Raw genomic sequence first — 19,629 nt, 5'->3', positions numbered from 1 at the left:
CTTCCCTCTCATCCCTGCCTAATTGACCTGACACAACCTCTCCATCTTCTTGTCTATCTGCCCCACCCTTGCCTTTGACCAAACTCCCCAATCTCCTAACTGCATCCACGTATCACTGTCCCAACCCCCTCCCTCTATTTATTTATTTCTGAGCTCCCTGTCCCCTCCCCAGTCCTCATGAAGGGTCCTGACCTGAAACATCAACTTTCCTGCTCCTCTGATACTGCCTGACACAGCTCCACAAGGTTTTGACCTGAAGATTTCACGGTGTATGGGTTAACATATTACAATGAGTAAAGGATTAGGTAGCTAACAATGAGCAGAGCGTTGTGATAAGTGCCTTTCTTGAGTTGACATGCTGATGTTTATAAATGATTGTTTGAACTTCCCTTTTCTACTTGGGGGTGTGCGTGTGGGTGGGGAAGGTAGGGTGGCAGACAGCATTGTGAATTGAAGTCAGTAACTTGGGAAGTCCTGAAAAAGATCTGTTGTTGCAGAAGTGGGACAAAAAGCATGCTTGGGAGCTCTGGCGCTATGTTTAAGTTTTAAAAATAAGAATTAAAAAAAGTCCTTCCTGCCCTCACATTTGACCCCCATGTTCCATCTAGCCAACATATGCCACCCAATGACCTGTACTCAACTCATGGATCCCTCACATCCTCAATGTCGACCTAGCCCCAGTACCCAACCCATATGGCCACTGATGCCCTTCATACCACCTATACCTTGTAGCCATCCCTATGATTCTCTCATGCTTCATGTCAATTAATGTCTCTGTGCCCTTTATACTTTCACACACTATGCCAAATAATGTAGCTTTCATTATTGGCAGGCCTCAGAACTCACCTAGATGAGATCAAAATAAAACTACATTATAAAAGTTCTGCATTGTGGATCTAACTATAGAAAAACTACTTTATTTTAAAAATATGCAATAAATTGATGATGAGTAACTGGATTTGAAATGTTGACCCTGCTTTCTGTCTATGGATGTGCCAGACCAGCTGAGTTTTGTGAACAATTTCTGTTTTTGCCTGCTCATATGGCTAGATAACGTCTGACTGGACTGTTTTAGCTGTTAAAAGCTCAACATGAAAAGGTGAAAGTCAAAAAGCTCAACATGAAAAAGTGAAAAGTTATAGCAAAAACAAAATTGGATAAGCTTTTATTTGTGGAGAGCATTCCAGGAGTCCGACATGTCCCAAAATGTTTTAGAACCACTTTTGAAGTGTTGTCACTGCTGTAATGTAGATAGGTACAGCAACAATTTGTCCACAATAAGCATTCAAATCATGAGTGAAGATAAAAAATAAACTGAAGTTTTGTTGGGTGGTATCATCTGAGGGACAAATGTTGTTCTAGATACCAGGCAAACACCATTGCTCTATTTTGAAAACTGACACAAAATCCTTATTTCATCCTACATTTTCTGATGAAGGGTCTAGGCCCGAAACATCAGCTTTCCTGCTCCTTGGTTGCTGCCTGGCCTGCTGTGTTCATCAAGCTCTACACCTTGTTATCTCTCAAAATCCTTATGCCCATCTGAGAGTGCAGAAAGGCCTTGGTTTTTAAAGAAAGGACAACATTTGCAACAGCACAGAATTCCATTAGTACTGTAGTAAAGAGTGAGCCAAGAACTTGTGAGTGTACAAATGGATCTTGAATTCAAAACCTTCTGACTAAGAGGTGAGAATGTGACCACTGAACCAAAGCTGATAGCTCCCACTACTACTAAACAGAGCCTGATTTTTCCCATCAATAGGCCAGATGCTCCAAGACTAATTGTTTGACCTAAACTGTTACCTGCCCTCCATGAACATAAAAATTACATTCAAGGGTGGGCCATCTTTATCTTAGCCAGTCACTTGATAACAGCTGATCTGATTGTGACCTTTGCTTCCCTGCCCACTCCTTTCACACTTTGACTGCTTTATCAGACAAGAATCTACCTTAGTTGGTCGTAGATGTTCAAAGGTTGACTTTGCCCAGGCCCTGAATGACATGAGCAATAACAGGAAAATTGGGTGAGGTGTCAAGCCAGGTACTTTTCACTGTCAAGACCAAAAGATCATATTTTCCAACCAAGATGAAATTCTCACTGGTGATTGGTGAAAGGTCACTTTACCATGGATTATTGCTCACTATCATTCGTATTATTACCTTGTATCAACCCATCAATATGCAGTCTCCCATTCTTCCAATGGCCGAATAGAATGTAAATGCTGAGAATTGCTGTAGTTTATATAGATTTCAGTAAAACTTTGACAAGATCCCATATAGGAGACTGATAAAGAAAGTAAAAGCACTTGGGATCCTGGGTAACTTGGAAAATTGGATCCAAAATTGGCTTAGTGATAAGAGGCAGAGGATGGTGATAGGCTGTTTGTGTGACTGGAGGCCAGTGTCTAGTGGTGTACCACAGGGATCCGTACTGATTCCTTTATTATTCATGATAAGTATGTAAACAATGAAAGCAGGACACTAGAAAGCTCAGAAGCAGAGGGATTTGGGTTTCCTGATTACAGCTCTCAGAAAGTAGCAGGACAAGTGAATAGTGTAGTTATAAGGCTTATGGGACACTCCTTTATTGGTTATGACGTAGGTTATATCAGTAGGAAAGGAATGTTAGAGCTGTACAGGACTTTGGATAGGCCATGGCAGTGAAGGAAGGATGTGATCGCACTGAAGGCAGTGCGAGGGCAATAGATTCACTAGGATGTTAACAAAATAAAGAACCGCAGATGTTGGAGATCTGAAACAAACCAACAAACTTAAACCCAGGAGGTCTGACAGCATCTGTGGAGGGAATTAGAGTTAATGTTTCAAACCCAGTGAATCTTCCTCAGAACTGACCATACATCATCAGGATGTTATCTGGAATGGAACATTTTAGTTATGAAGGGATGCTGGATAGGCTCGTGTTGTTTTCTTTAGAGCAGAGAAGGCTGAGAGGGGACCTTGTTGAGGTGCATAAGATTGTGATATACATGGACAAGGTGGATAATTGATAGCTGTTTCCCTTGGTTGAAGTGTCACTAACAAAGGAGCCAGGTAGGACGCTTAGTTGGGATTTGGGAAAAACCTTTTGCACCAGAGTGGTGGGAATCTGGACTGCACTGCGTGGGAGGGTAGTTGAGGAAGGAACCTCACAATCTTTAAAAAGCACCAGAAATATCCAAACACGTACATCTACAGGCCAAATGCTGGTAAGTGGGACTAGTGTGGATTTAGGGTTGTTTGTCAGTGTAGATTTGATGGATTGAAGGGTCTTGTTGTGACCTAAATGATTCTGAGTGTCAAAGCAGGTACGTGGTGACTCCAACTCCATCTTGGACACCCAGCACCTACAACTCAGGATGTACTCAATGGACAATGAACGCATGTACCTTACATTGATGGCTATTGGCACCTGACATGTACCAACATCACTCTACTATCATGGTGCGTCTCAATCCACTTAGACACTTATGTGCTTCAATGCCATGCACCAGCACCTGTCTTAACATTGCTGCTGCAAGGATGTTTTGTGCACAGGGACCAGCAGCCAGCTCCCCTGAGATAGGACCAGGTGGCATCTCAGGAAACCTGAAGGCTACACTTGGCCAACTTTTGGAAAGATTCAGCCCAATGACCCTGCTTCTGCTGCTCTCTGAGGAAGTGAATTCCATCTGACAACTCTCCAAGCATCTCCTCATCTCCATCTGAAATGAGGGACCTCTTGTAATTACATCTGAAATCAATATGCTCAGCACAGCATGGGAATAAAACAGGGAAACGTATGGTCCTTTTTTTAAAAATTGTAACACAGGCCTATGCTTTCACTCACTGCATTGGTTGTGGTTATGATCTATTATTATGGCAAAATGTAAAATTTAAAACCTCTTTACACGTGGAGGGCTGCTCTTATCATTAGAAAGAGAGAGAGAGAGAGAGATAGACGGATAGTGGTTTAACCTGAGTGTCACCATGCATCACATGAGAGAGGTTGAAAAGGTGGGACCGTCATGGCAACCTCAGCCAGTGTGGATATTGAGTGCATACTGTTGGCATCACTCTGCATGGCAAGCCAATTAGCCAATTGAGCTAACCGTTTAACAACCCCCCCCCCCCACCCCAATCCAACACACAAATATGTAGTTGGTCCACATCCCCTTTCACACAAAGGTAGGCAGCTTCATTGCTGGGGGGGGGGTGGTCTCCCTGTCCTGCAGATGGATGCAACGTAGCTGAGGCTCTGTGGTTCAACGTAGAGGTCCATTACACAAAAAGCATCCTTTGTTAACCCCAACAGTCTTCCCAGGAGAGATTTCCCTCTAACCTCTCAGGCCTACCAATGTCAATCTTAACAATATTAATTTTAACATGCCTGACTAAGAATGCCTTCATTTTATATATTCTGAGGTGTACAGCTTAACTGCTTCTCCTGGCATCTGGAGACAGTCTACCCTTCTTAATTTCTCAGCCTGATTTTCGCTTCAAAAGCCTATTGTTAAACGCAGTTATAGTTAAAGGAAATACTTAAAACAATATTATTCTGATTGTTTTGTGACATTCAATCACTAAATATCACTGAGTGGGAAGAGGACCAATTATCCCCTGGTCATGAGCCTTTTTCTTTGAGGTCAGTCCAAAAGAAAGGAAACTGAACTATCATGATTTATGTTAGAGGCAGGCAACAGTTAGGATGAAAACTGACAATGGAACTAATTATTTTTGGAGTTTTTTAAAAAAAGTCCTGCATAGGATGTGGATATCATGGGCTGGGCCAGCATTTATTGCCCATTTTTAGTTACCCATGAGAAGGTAGATGATGGTGAGCTATTACATAAAGGCCAAAAGCACTGCTCATGCTGTAAATTAGAAACAAGAACAGAAATTGCTGGAAAACTCAGCAGGCCAAGTAGCTCTTGTGGAGAGAGTGACCCTTCCGCAGAACTGTTCGTTTTTCAGCTATTATCTGGCTTGTTTGGGTAATGATTATGATTTGAATTTTCCAACCCTGAACTCACTGCATCACCACTTCATAGAATGCCTCACCCTCTGGCAGCTACATGTCTTTTTTTTCGCATTGAACAAGTTAAATTGAATTGAATTATAATTAATTATACTGAAGTCATTATGTTTATGTCAACTGTGGCTCGGTGGTGACAATCTCACTTCTGAGTCATGAGATGCAAGTGCCGCATCAGAGATGCTCCAGTGCTGTATGGTGGTAATGCAGCACTGTTGGAGGTGATACCTTTAAGATGAAGTGCTAACTGTTTGTTCTCAGATGAATGTAAAAGAAACAAAGATCTGAACAAGAGCAACTTATTCTCCCAGCTTTCTTAATTGTCACCCCTCAACAAACATCTAAAACAGGTTACTCGATCTTTTCTTTAATTGCTCTTTGCAGAACCTTGTTACCTGCAAATTGGCTTCCAGATTACTTGCGTTACTTTAATAACAACACAACAGTCCTTTCGAAAACAGTGTGGATGGTGCCATATCAGCTCAATGGCGAATTAATAGTCGTATATAAATGTAACTTTTTTTTTATTGGTTCAGAAATTCTCTGCATTGTAAGAGGAGTTTCCGCTGCAATGCAGGCTAAATTACAGTAGTCTAGATGGAGAAGGTCTGAAGACATACTGACTCACAATGGTTTTATGTTACACCAAAATCCCAAATGAGAACAATGATTACCATCATTACAGACAAAAGTGCAAGCATCAGCTCTTCATCCTGGTAATCTGGAACTCCAAACACTCTTGCAAATTCAGAAGGAGAAGATGACAATCAAATTGCTGAGTGCCTTTCCCAGTTTCAGTCCACTTGTGCTATGATATAATGCTGAAAACATGTCAATAGCAAGAAGGCAGCAGTGACAAGAACATCGTGGCATGTGTAAAATTGGATAAAACTCAGCACATCTCTGGAAATGGTATTAGGATGACTTATTAGAGATATTGGGAACTCCAGATGCTGGAGAATCCAAGGTAATAAAGTGTGAAGCTGGATGAACACAGCAGGCCAAGCAGCATCTCAGGAGCACAAAAGCTGACATTTCGGGCCTAGACCCTTCATCAGAGAGGGAGATGGGGAGAGGATTCTGAAATAAATAGGGAGAGAGGGGGAGGCGGACCGAAGATGGAGAGAAAAGAAGATATGTGGCGAGGAGAGTATAGGTGGGGAGGTAGAGAGGGGATAGGTCAGTCCAGGGAAGATGGACAGGTCAAGGAGGTGGGATGAGGTTTGTCTGTAGGAAATGGGAGGAATCGAAAGAGAAGTTGTTGAGGGTGAGGACGAGTTCGGCTAGGCGGATGAGGGTGTCGGTGGAGGGGGTCTGGTCGGGTCTGTGGGACAGGAAGAAGTGGAGGGCCTTGAGGCCATCTGCATGCGGAATACAGGTGTATAGGGACTGGACATCCATGGTGAAAATGAGGTGTTGAGGGCCAGGGAATTGGAAGTTCTGGAGGAGGTGGAGGGTGTGGGTGGTGTCACGGATGTAGGTAGGGAGTTCCTGGACCAAAGGGGAGAAAATGGGGTCCAGATAGGTGGAGATGAGTTCGGTGGGGCAGGAACAGGCTGAGACAATGGGTCGACCAGGGCAGGCAGGTTTGTGGATTTTGGGAAGGAGATAGAAACGGGCCGTGCGGGGTTGGGGAACAATGAGGTTGGAGGCTGTGGGTGGGAGGTCCCCTGAAGTGATGAGGTCATGAATGGTGTTGGAGATGAAGGTTTGGTGCTCGGAGGTGGGGTCATGATCAAGGGGGCGGTTGGCCTCGGCGATGTAGAGGTCAGTGCGCCATACTACGACTACACCCCCCTTGTCTGCGGGTTTGATGGTGAGGTTGGGGTTGGAGCGGAGGGCTGCCTGTTCTGCAGGGGAGAGGTTGGAGTGGGTGAGAGGGGTGGACAGGTTGAGGCGGTATCTCCCCTTCCCACACCGCATCCCAAAACCAGCCCAGTTTGACCCCTCCCCCCACTGCATCACACAACCAGCCCAGCCTGCCTCTGCCTCCCTAACCTGTTCTTCCTCTCACCCATCCCTTCCTCCCACCCCAAGCCGCACCCCCATCTACCTACTAACCTCATCCCACCTCCTTGACCTGTCCGTCTTCCCTGGACTGACCTATCCCCTCCCTACTTCCCCGCCTATACTCTCGTCTCCACCTATCTTCTTTTCTCTCCATCTTAGGTCCATCATCTCCCTATTTATTCCAGTTCCCTCTCCCCATCCCCCTCTCTGAAGGGTCTAGGCCCAAAACGTCAGCTTTTGTGCTCCTGAGATGCTGCTAGGCCTGCTGTGTTCATCCAGCTTCACACTTTATTATCTTAGGATAACTTATCACTTCTTTCAAGAAGGATGAATGTTGCAAAGACGTGAAATGTCAGTGACAGCAGTATGTTGCATTTGCCAACAGTGTGCTATCTTTCAAGACCCACACAGTGGTATCTTGACCCAAATTCTCACGAACTGACCGTTCAGCAAATCTAATCTTTGACATAGCCTGGAAATTAAATTGTACAGTATTGGCTCATACAACATGCCTATGAAATCTTTTGTTGAGGGAAGGCAATGGCTTAATGGTATGATTAATCCAGAAACCCAGTGAATAATCTGTCATGGAAGATGGTGGAACTTGAACACAACACGTAAGAAAAATCTGAAATTAAGAATCTAATGATGACCATGAAAGTATTCACAACAGAAGTTGTTGGAAAAGCTCAGCAGGTCTAGCAGCATCTTTCAAGAAAATATCAGTTAATGTTTCAGGTCAGTGGCCCGAAAAGTTAACTCTGTTTTCTCCTCCACAGATGCTGCCAGACCTGCTGAGTGTTTCCATCAACTTCTGTTTTTGTTCCTGATTTACAGCATCTGCAGTTCTTTTGGTTTTTATGAAACCATTTGCATTTGCCAACCTGGCCTGGTCTGGCCTGCATGTAACTCCAGTGCCACTGCAATGTGCTTGACTGTTAACTGCTCTCTGGACAATTAGAAATAGGCAATAAATACTGGCCCAGCCAGTGACAGCTTCATCCCTGGGCATAAATTTTAAGAAAAACTGCCAGAACCGGGTCTGTAGCAGATGGTGAGGGAAAAAATAGGAGCAAATGACTGCAGATACTGGAATCTTAACTTAAAAAATGCTGGAGATCACAACAGGTCAGGCAGCAGAGAGAGAACAAGCTAACATTTTGAATCTAGATGACTCTTCATTGCTGAAGAAATATTTGTTTTCAGTCAAGAGGGGAAATGTATTTGATCTCATCCTTACCAATCTGCTGCTGCAATGCATCTGTCTATGACATTATCAGTAAGAGTGACCATCGCATTGTCCTTGCGGAGACTTGTTTCAGTCCACAAGCACTATGATATAATGCTGAAAATAGGTCAATAGCAAGAAAGCAGAAGCAGCAAGGACATCATGACATGTAGATTGTACGAAACCCAGCCTTCATACTGAGTACACCCTCCATCGTGTTGTGAGGCATCCTCACTGTGATAAATGGGACAGACTTCGAAAAGACCTAGCAGCTCAAGACTGGGCATCCATGAGACGCTGTGGGCCATCAATAGCAGCAGAACTGTAGTCCAGCACAATCTGTAACCTCATGGCCCGGCATATCCCTGACCCAACCATTGCTGTTGAGGCAGGGATAAACCCTAGTTCAATGGAGAATGCAGGGAGGCACGTGAGGATCGGTACAAAACATATCTGAAAATGAGGTGTCGACCTGACGAAGCTACCAAACAGGGCTACTTGCTGTTAAACAGCCTAAGAAGTGGGTGATGGGCAGAGCTAAGTGATTTCAAACCAATGGATCAGACTGAGCTCTGGAGTCCTGCCATATCCAGTCAAGAATGATGGTGGATAATTAAACAACTCACTGGAGGAGGCTTCACAGATATCACCATCCTCAACGATAGAGGAGACCCCATATCAATGCAGAAGATAAGGCTGAAGCTTTTGCAGCAAAGTCCAGGCAGAAGTGCCGAGTGGATGATCCATCTCGAGCCTCCTCCAGCGGCCCCAGGATGACAGACACTAGTCTTTAGCTAAACCAATTCACTCCACATGATATCAAGAAACAGTTAGAGGCGCTGGTTACTGCAAAGGCAATGGGCCCTGATAACATTCTGGCAAAAGTATTGAAGTGCTCCAGAACTCGTTCCCCTAGTCAAGCTGTTCAAATTCAGTTCCAACACTGGCATTTACCCAACAATGTGGAACGTGGCCCCGGTAAGTGCTATACACAAACAGCAGGACAATACCAAACTGGCCAATTACTGCCTCATCAGGTTCCTCTTGATCATCAATGAAGTGATAGAAGGTATCTTCATCAGTGCTACCAAGCATTACCTGCTCAGCAATGGCCTGTTTAGTGATGCCCAGCTTGGGTTTTGCCAGGGACACACAACTCCTGACCACGTTTCAGCCTTGATTCATCATGGACTAAAGAGCTGAATTCCAGAGGTGAGATGAGAGTGAGAGCCCTTGATTTCAAGACTGTATTTGACCAAGTGTGGCATCATGGAGCCTAAGATAAGATAAACTGGAATCAATGGGTATCGGGGACAAACTCTCTACTTGTTGGAGTCAAACCTGGCATGTAGGAAGATGGTTATGGTTAGTGAGGATCAGTCATCTCAGCTCCAGGACATCTCTGAGGGGTTCCTCAGGACAGAGTTCTAGGTGAAAAAAATCTTCAGCTGCTTTATCATTGACCTTCCCTCTATCTTAAGAGCAGAAGTGGGAATGTTTGCCAATGTTCAGCACCATTTGCAACACCTCAGATACTGAAGCAGTCCATGTTCAAATGCAACAAGATCTGGACAATATGCAGGCTTGGGCCCACAAATGGCAAGTTGCATTCACTCTACACAATTGATAGTCAATGACAATCACCACAAAAGACGACCCAAACACTGCACCTTGACATTCACTGGTTTGGCCATCACTGAATGGCCGTTACCATTGACGAGAAACTCAACTGGACTCACCACATAACCACAGAGGCTACAAGAGCAAGTCAGAGTCTAGGAATGCTGTGATGAGCAACTCACCTCCTGACTCCCCAAAGCCTGTCCATCATCTACAAAGCCCACATCAGGAATGTGATGGAATACACCCTGCTTGCCTGATTGGGTGCAGCTCTAACAATCCTCAAGAAGCTTGATACCATCCATACCAAAGAAGTTCACTTGGTTGGCTCCATGTCGACAGGTATGTGCTCCCTCCACCACCAAAGTTTCTTAGCAGCATGTGTGCTATGTGCACTGGACTAATTCATCAAAAATTCTTAGACCGCACCTTCTAAACTCATAATTACTTCCACCTAGAAGGACAAGAACAACAGCATGGAAATATCACCACATACAGGTTTCTCTCCAAGTCATTCACCATCTTGACTTGAAAATATATCGCTGTTCCCTAACTGTCGCTCAGTCAAAGTCCTGGAATTCCACTTTTCAGGGCATTGGGGGTCTAACAACAGCACATAGACTGCAGCGCTTCAAGAAGGCAGCTCACCACCACCTTGTCAAGGGCAAATTGGTTCAAACAATAAAAGCCAGCAAAGGCCATGTGCCATGAGTGAATTTCCACAATTAAAATCTGAAACTAGCATATACACTTAGATTTCACTTCTAATTTTCTCTCATGATTGTACAGTTTGCTAATGGACTGCACCTTCAGAAACAATAGCTTGGGAATATGACATTTCTGTTTGTAAATGCCTCATAGCGAAGATGGGAGTAGAATTCCGGTCTGTTGTTGTCATATAGCATGTTAAATAAAGGTTGTTGATTTGCAATGTTCTAAAGGGCTGATACTGTATGAACTACACTCTTCCATTTAAGAGTTTAGTAATTAAAAGGTAATACTACTGTTATCATAAAGGAATCCAGGTTGGTTAATTTTTAACTGATGTTGCCGGTTCTGAAAAAAACTTAGGTATCTGGGTATTTCTTTTACGTATATTTCTTCTATTGTCCAATGTTACGATTATATTATTACCTCAGAGGCAGCTAAATTGACACTATTTACAGAAATGAATAACAGTAGCTTGGTCATGGGAATTCATGTTGTATTTTGCCTCTCAAATTAATGTAAAACATCTTTTCATAGCTTGAAATTTTATATGTTTTGAGAAAGGTGAGATGAAGAATCAATCACTAAATCACAAGAAGGGCTTCAGTGGAAAGACAAAGATTAATCACGAAGTTTAGGTAATTGTTAGTAAAAGAAGACTTTCAAAAATTTATATGGGGAACGATAAGGGAATTAGGTTCACATTTTCACTCAGTGAGTAGTTAGGGATGCATGACCTGGAAGTGGGTGGAGGCAAGTTCAACAGAGACACTCAAGAAGGCACTGGGTGCTTATTTGGATAATGAAGTGTGTGAGAGTTTGGGAAAAGGCAGGGGATTGGCACAAGGTGACGATGTTTATTTGAATAGCCAGTTCAGTCAAGATGGGCTGAACTGCCTTCTTCTACACTGGAATGACTCAGCAATTACGAACAAAATGAATATGAGTAAGAGATGAAATGCAAAAAATTAATTTCATCAGAGTTCAATGCCTAGAGGAGGATTCTGTGTGAAGAAAGAGCTGGCGTTGACATTAAATGGTCATTACTGATGTCTTGGAGACAATGCAAAAGGAAATTTTTTTTTGTAATTCTAAATATATAGATTGTAAGCTAAGAACTTCTGCAGTACAATATTTGAATAATTGACTTAATTGAAATTTATTTCTTGGTCATGCTATCCAGCTCACTCATCATCAATGGGCAGATTTAGCTGGATTTTGTATAGTCATGTTAATCATTTTAGATAAGGAGTTGATGGAGAAGGATTTTAATCTATTTTCACAGGGACATGGGTCAAAGGCTCATATGAACTTGTTCCTCTGGCCTCAACTTATTACGAATTTTCTAATTTATGAAATAGGAGCAGGGGTTGATCATTTAGCCCCTCAGCCTGCTCTACCATTTAATGAAATTATTACTGATCTCTTTGTGCTTTGAATTCCACATTCACATCTACCCTGATAACCCTTGATTTCCCAGCTCAACATGAATTTTTCCACCTCAGTCTTAAAAATATTTATTGAGACGGAGGATGGGAAAATATTGTGGTAAGAACTGCTCCCTTTTTGAGGTATTTTCAATGATGGAGCTGATTTCCTCAATTTCCAGAAACAGTAATTACTGTTTTACAAGCCGTTGCAATGTCTCGGATCATGGGGAAAAATAATCAAAACCATGGCCCTTTAAAAAGGAGGAAGAGAGACAGAGTAGAGACCACATATGAAGTGATTCAAATGAGAAAGAAACTTACACTGCTGTCTGACCCAGCAGTGAATCAGCACAGCTATTTCCTCTGCTGTTTTGGGTTCAAGTATCTCTGGGCATCAGAGTGCATCTAAGCAAAATTAACAAACAGGGAAATTTGTCGCTCACCCTGGAGAAATCTGTGCTCACAGCGGGGGACAGCTAAGTTGATAATTTTAAAGTTTTTTACACACAGAGGGTGGTGCGTGTATGGAATGAGCTGCCAGAGGAGTTGATGAATGCTAGTACAATTCCAACATTTAAAGGAATCTGGGCAGGTACATGAATAGGAAGGTTTTAGAGGGATATGGACCAAATGCTGGCAAATGGGACTAGATTAATTTAGGATATCTGGTCAGCCTGGCCAAAGGATTTGTTTCTATGCTGTACATCTCTATGATCTGGCCTCCATTGCTTTCTGAAGCAAAGTTGCGTAGCCCTCTTAAAATATATCAAAGTCTCCTCATATTTGTCTTGAAAGAGTGATCTCTAATTTTAGAAGTGTCCCTTTCTTTGGGACTGATGTACAACAAGAAACATTGTTTCTATGTCTACCTTGTCATGACCATTCAGGATTTTACATCTGACAATCAAATCACCCCACACTCTTATAACCCCCCATTGAAACAAGCCCAGTCTGTCCAACCTATCCTCATAACACAATGCATGTAACTGCAGGTATCAATCTAGTAAACCTCTTCTGAAATGTAGTACTCTAGTACTGCCGCTGAAATGTGGCGCCTTTCAGCCTCTGGAATTCATTCGCCTAAATTTGGAAGTGAAACATCTGCTGCCACACAGTAAAAGCTCCAAGGTAGAGCCAGAAGCATGGCAAAGAAAATAGAAAGTTGAAAATTGAGCCCACGGCAACCTCAGGTGTGTGTGGAATAGCTGAGAGGAGCATTCTTGCTTTTCTGTTTCTGTAGGAATCTTAGTAAAAGGTACATGCATCTCTTTAAACTATTTCCTGGTCATCCATAAGATGGAAACAGAGTTTGTGTCTCTATCATCACGACATTTATCTCCAGACGACAACACGTATGTAAAAGTATATGTTGTTACAGCAACTCAAACTTTGAATGAACTTCATGTTACCACACCACCACACTTTAAATTGTCTCCCTCTGCACTCTGTTCTTTCAGACTTGACCATGACCTCATCATTATAACTGGTATTGTCTGGTCTACTGACTTCTATTTAACAGAGTATGTATATTAACTGTTGGACATTTCCTCCTAACTCCCATTAGACCACGCTGCCAACATTGAACATAGGATAATTTCTCCAGGATTATCAATGATTTTATCTCCTCAGGAGGTGTTTGCTTCATGGCCTCCAACATCATTGTTTTCCAACACTGAACACAATCACATATACCTCCTTCACAAGATCTAAAAACATGCTATCCTGATACACACAAGGTTTCAGCCTGTTCCTGCCCCAATGAATAGATTTCTCCTCATCTCAGTTCTACCTTTTCTCTCTTTTCCAGTTTGCAACTACATCCATAATTTTCATGATGTTCTCCATTGGTAAACTGTTTTCAATCACCTGCACGTAATTGTGTCTCCTTGTCATCATGGATGTCCAATTGTTCTCTACCTCCATCCCTCACCGGGAGGGCTGAAGCCTCAACATTTGTTTCTTGAATGGAAGTCCAACCAGTCTGTTTCCGTCAACAGCCGCCTCTACTTGGTTCAACCGCTTCTCTCATTGGACAATTTCCTTTTATACACATCTTACTTTCTCAAAATTGAAGGCTTTGTGATTAGTACCTACAGCTGATGAACGAGTTTCCTATGTTTCCAATTTTGATCATGTTATTTCTCATATTTTTCAGAAAGCACCATTACAGAAGAGAAATGTGAACAAATAATTGTTGATTGTTTCCTTTGCTGATTTAGTGATGTTGAGAATCACTGTCTGTTCCTGCTGCCCTTCTAGAAATTTCAGATCAAGACACCTAAAATATCCTTTGCTTGAATAGTTCTGCTGAATATTTCTTGGAAACTCTACCATGTAAAAGGCACACAGGTATTGGCAAGTTTACATTTACAGTGGTCATTGCCAGAATGTCAATTTTCCGTATTAATAGCAACAACTATGTTATTTCTTAGTTCACTTATATGAGTTGCATTTAAGAATGAATGGCTTAAAATGTTCTGGCTACAGTTACAGGGCATTTCCACATCTGCCTGTGGGATGCTGCAGGGCTTAGTTGTTATAAGAAACTGCCTTTTCTGTCAACAGTTCCCACAGCCGTAACCTCACATTGGAAGCTGTCTCTGTAAATTTACCAATATTTTGTTAAAGAGTAACCCCAGACATTGAAGGAATGCAGCCAGTTGGGATATTTGGTTTCTTAAACTTCTGTCTGTTTTTTTTTGTTGAGAAAAGAAAAGAAACCCAATGACTACATAAAGAGGCAATGTTATTACTCATAGTATTTTGCTAACCTTATGAAAGATTTGGTAAAATAAAGCATTGTGTCCCTTAATGTCACCTAGCTACTTTATGCCTGTTTTGTTTTTGTCCTCATGAATTATGAAAACCAGTGTTTCTTAGCCAGTTTGGGCAGATGATATTAATAGACTCTTTTGCTTCGTTGTGCAATTAAATTTCTTCATGCTACTATTCCCCAATTTTTGTCCTATTATGGAAGATAACAAATGCATGAAATCCACTACCCATGATCCACATAGGTGATTTGACCTTTTAGAATGAGGCAACTCAACGTTATTTGCTCTAATATATCTAACTCATTTAGATAGAATTGCAAGAGGCCATTCAACCCAACTAGTCCATGCTGGTGTTTATGTTGTGCAGGAGCCTCCTCATTTAAGTAATTTCTTTTTACTGTTATTGTGACTCAAAATAGTACTGGACAAAACACTTTTCACTGTACCTTCAAGGTTTTTGTGATAATAACTCATTCATTCACTTCCTGTTTCATCCAATTTGGTATGTACATCCTGCTATTTCTTTCTGCCTTGTGTAGTTATCTAGTTTCTCCTTAAAATCTTAAAATATTTGAAGTTTATGCGATTGAAGTTTTAGAGCAGTGGTCAGAGGTCAAATTCTGAATTAGAAAATTAATGGGTCGTAGTTGAGCAGCGCAATTGTGTCAAACCACTGGCCAAATGGTAAAAGTGAATATCAGCCACTATATTATCCTCCGTGGTTTTGTAGTGTGATGACCCATATATTGGGAAAAGTCTTTTGTACAATATACTTTCTAAACCAAACAGGGCTGGGACCTAGTGTGAAATAGATTATTTGATTTCCTGGTTATGACTTTGTTTGGTTCCAAATATTGCTTACTCTTCTTGCAGATTACTTCCAATGATTGGAGTCTGCCGATGTTTTCAGTTCCATTGCAGAGCAAACTAAGAATCTGTGCAAGGAAGAAATTGGAAAGGTTTTCTCCAAATGAAATGATTGGAATGCTTTGAACAGATTCTTATGCTGAAGCAGGTCTCTGAGAATAGAATGGAAACTGTAGTACAGCATTTTATATTGTTGGAAAGAGCTGACGACTGAAATGGTGATCGTTTATGGATTGGACAAGACCCATTGCTGCCATTTCAGTATTGCTAGACCAAAAAAATGAACCCAGAGGATGTGTATGTGGAGATACTGCACCATTAAGACAACTGTAGCCTGATTCAGAATGTAGTTGTAGATGTGAACCTTGTCAGTGATACCCATGTCTTTGGATATAGTGCAGCTGCTGGTGAATGTGACTTAAGGACTGAAAAAAATTGAGGGGAAGCAAGAGATCTTACATAGTAGAGACTGTATGTGCCACATTTGTTTAGGAAGTAATGCTTCCAAACTATGTAACTATGGTGCTTGGGAAACATCTTTTTAATATTGCATGTTTAAAGTGAAATTAAATTTTTTGTTTGAATTATTCTTCAGGTGTTAATTACTGTTTCAAAAAATAATGAATTATGTTGATTTTAGTTAGTATGCTACAGTAAATGTCTTAAGACGTGAAATTATGTCCAGCAGTTTTCTTTCTGTTGGCTTCATGGGGATTTCTTTCTGTTAAAAGTAATCTGTCTCCTGAGGTGGTAATAATATACACCTAAGCAGCCCATGAAGACTAAAATTGTAGTTACTCCTGCTTTAAAGTTCAATAGGATGGAAAGACTTTGCATTTATACTTTGATTCTATTATCTCTTTAGATATTCCAAATTGCTTTACGAACAATGAAGTTGTTTTAGAGTTTAATGACTGATATAATAGAGAAAAATAAGGCCCAATGTCTGAAAATTATTTGTTAAAAGGTTGTTTAAAAGTTTATTACTTTGTTAATGATATTAAAGGAGCAACATTGGCCAGGATAAGAGGAGACCTCCCTGTTTGCCTTTGAATCATATAAAGTGAATTATCTACCTGAGAGGGCAGATGGAGGCAGAGTTAAACTTCATATGTAAAGTATGGTACCTCTGGCAGTGTAGCACTCCTCTAGCACTGCTGAAATGTCGACCTAGATGATGTACAACTTTCTGATAAATGTAACTCAATGTACGTGTGAATCTGACTGAGACTGTGTACACACAATTGATATTTCTGGGGACTGGAAAGAATAACAATGGAAAATTGGATTGGTTTTTATCTGAAAGGAGTGTATCCTGCGGGTATTTCTTGACCTCAGGGTGTAAACATTATTACCATGGCTGCCAACAGAAAGACAAATTAACTTTAATAAAAAGGATTAAACACTTTCAAAACAAAGCCTTTATCTGATATGAACTGGAAATGACAGGGTGAGCTGTTAATGTAAAGTCTGCAATAGACTTTCTTTATTTGCGCTACAAATTTGATATTTGTCAATTATCACATCAAAGAAGGAACAACAGAAAAATGATTATATAGGAGCCGGGAAGTAAATATCATCAGGATGAAACACAAACAGTTCTTTGCAGCAGGAATCTAAATCACTGTTAAAAATAATATACTGTGAATGTTATAATTACAACCAGCTTAAACAGCCGATTCTTCTATAACAAGGAGCAGTAGGGGGTCACTAGGGAGAAATATATGAATAAACATGGACCAACTTGCAACTACACATTCACATAGTCCTACCTACAGCCACAGTTATATATAAACAGGGACACACAAAGTATCCATAGGCTCAAGACAGGGTGACTCATCAGCATTCTCAAATATTTTGAGTGACTCTAATCAGAAAGTTTGCATGTGTCAGGGCATGATTAGGTCTGGCTTGTGATGCCATTCATGGTCAAATTTCCTGCTGATAAGAATTGTCCAGACTTTGTTCTTTTAGCTTATGCTGCATTCAGAAGCTTGTAGGTTCAAGCTGCACCAAAGAGATTTGACACAGTGTCCATTTCAGTGCAGGGAGGGCTACACCAATGGAGGACGCATTAAATGCAACCCTTTATGCTTTTATTGTAGAGGAGATAGTGGCACAGTGGTAGTATCATTAGACTAGAAATCATGGACCTCAGGCTAATTCACTAGGAACAGGATTTGAATCTCACTATGGGTCATGGTGAAATTTGAATTCAATAAAAGTTTGAAATAAAATGTTAGCTTAATGGGAACTGTATAACCACTATCAATTGTTGTTAAAAACACAGTTTCACTAACAGCATTTAGGAAAGGATATCACTACACCCGACTTAAATGCTAGCAAGGGCAGGACTTTTCAAGAGAGACCTAGGGTTTCAGGTGCATAATTCTTTGAAAGTTGAATCACATATAAAGGCACACATTTAGCATGCTTGCCTTCATTTGAGACTTCTGAAATATAGGACTTGGGAAGTCATGTTGAGGTTGTACATGACTTTGGTGAGGCCCCTTCTGGAATACTATGTCCAGTTCTTGTCGTCCTGTTTTAGGAAGGATATTATGAAGATGGAGAGGGTTCAGAAAACATTTACAAAAATGTTGTTGAGAATGGAAGGTTTGAGTTATAGGGAGAGGCTGGATAGGCTGGGACATTATTCAATGGAGCATAGGAGGTTGAGGGGTGACTTTATAGAGGTTTTCAAAATCACGTGGGACACAGAAAAGGTGAATGACATGTCTTTTCTGTATGGTAGAGAATTTCAAGACGAGGGGTGATATTTTTAAGGTGAGAGGAGAAAGATTAGAAAGGACATGGGCGTGGGGGCAACTTTTTTGTACAGAGAGTGGATCATGTGTAGAATGAACTCCCAGAGGATGTGGGTACAGTTAAGTGTTTAAAAGACATTTGGATAAGTACATGAATAAGAAAGGTTTGGAGGGATATGATCCAAGTGCGGCAGGTGGGACGATTTTAGCTTGGGATCAAGGTTGGTGTGGACTAGTTGGACCAAAGGGTCTGTTTCTATGCTGTATGACTCTACTTAGTTTGGAATTTGGTAAATGCGTTTAATCTGCTGCAGGCTTCCAACCGTCATTTTGAGAAATATGTTATGGATTTCAATCATTACATTATAAAGAGGCACTCACTAATAGCAGGAATTCATAAACACTGCTTAGAATAGACCTTTGCTGAGTGGGAACAATAATATTTATCATATTTAGCCAATGAGTTGAATGAAATGGAATTTATGTGAGACAGAGTTAGTTTCTTTTAACATAAACATTACTCCAAATCCAAAATAAACAACTTGAATGATCAAATGTCAGTATGTATCTGGCATCTGTTATATGTATCTGTATCTAAAATCTGGTGTCTCTTTGACCATCATACTTAGGAAATCATATTTCAAATGTTATATTTGCATTTAGAAAAATATCTGTGCCATATTTGCATCTAATTGGTTGAAATTTAACAGCAGAAAATTGGAACAAGTGACAAGTGAAAGAGAAGATACATTCCAACAAGCAAGTTGTAGCTAATCAATGTTCAAAAGCCACAGAACAAAACTGGATAAATGGAAAACAGCTTCCAATAAGACAGAATGATTTATTGCTGAAAATTCCATTGGCTGCCATCTCACTAAACTCAAAGATCAGTAATGGAGCAAGGACACTGAAAAATCAGACAAAAAAAAGTCAACCATTACTCTAAGTTCATGTCCATCAAGCACCACCACTGACATAAGTAGGCATTGCTGACATTTCTCTGCAGTCATAGCAAGTATCCATGCCATGAAAGGATTCACGAGTACAGTGACCTAACAAAAATGTATTCACCTTTAGTGAGACAAATTCCATGTGGAAAACAAATACAGGGAATCTGGCCCACTCTCTCTGCATGACTGAGCTTATAAGGCTGACCATTATATATGGGCTTGTATTTGGGCCTTCCACATTAAGCTGAGGCCTGCCAAAGTTT

This window comes from Stegostoma tigrinum, chromosome 12, assembly GCF_030684315.1.
Source record: "Stegostoma tigrinum isolate sSteTig4 chromosome 12, sSteTig4.hap1, whole genome shotgun sequence".
Classification (NCBI taxonomy): domain Eukaryota; kingdom Metazoa; phylum Chordata; class Chondrichthyes; order Orectolobiformes; family Stegostomatidae; genus Stegostoma; species Stegostoma tigrinum.
This window is presented reverse-complemented; position numbering follows the sequence as displayed.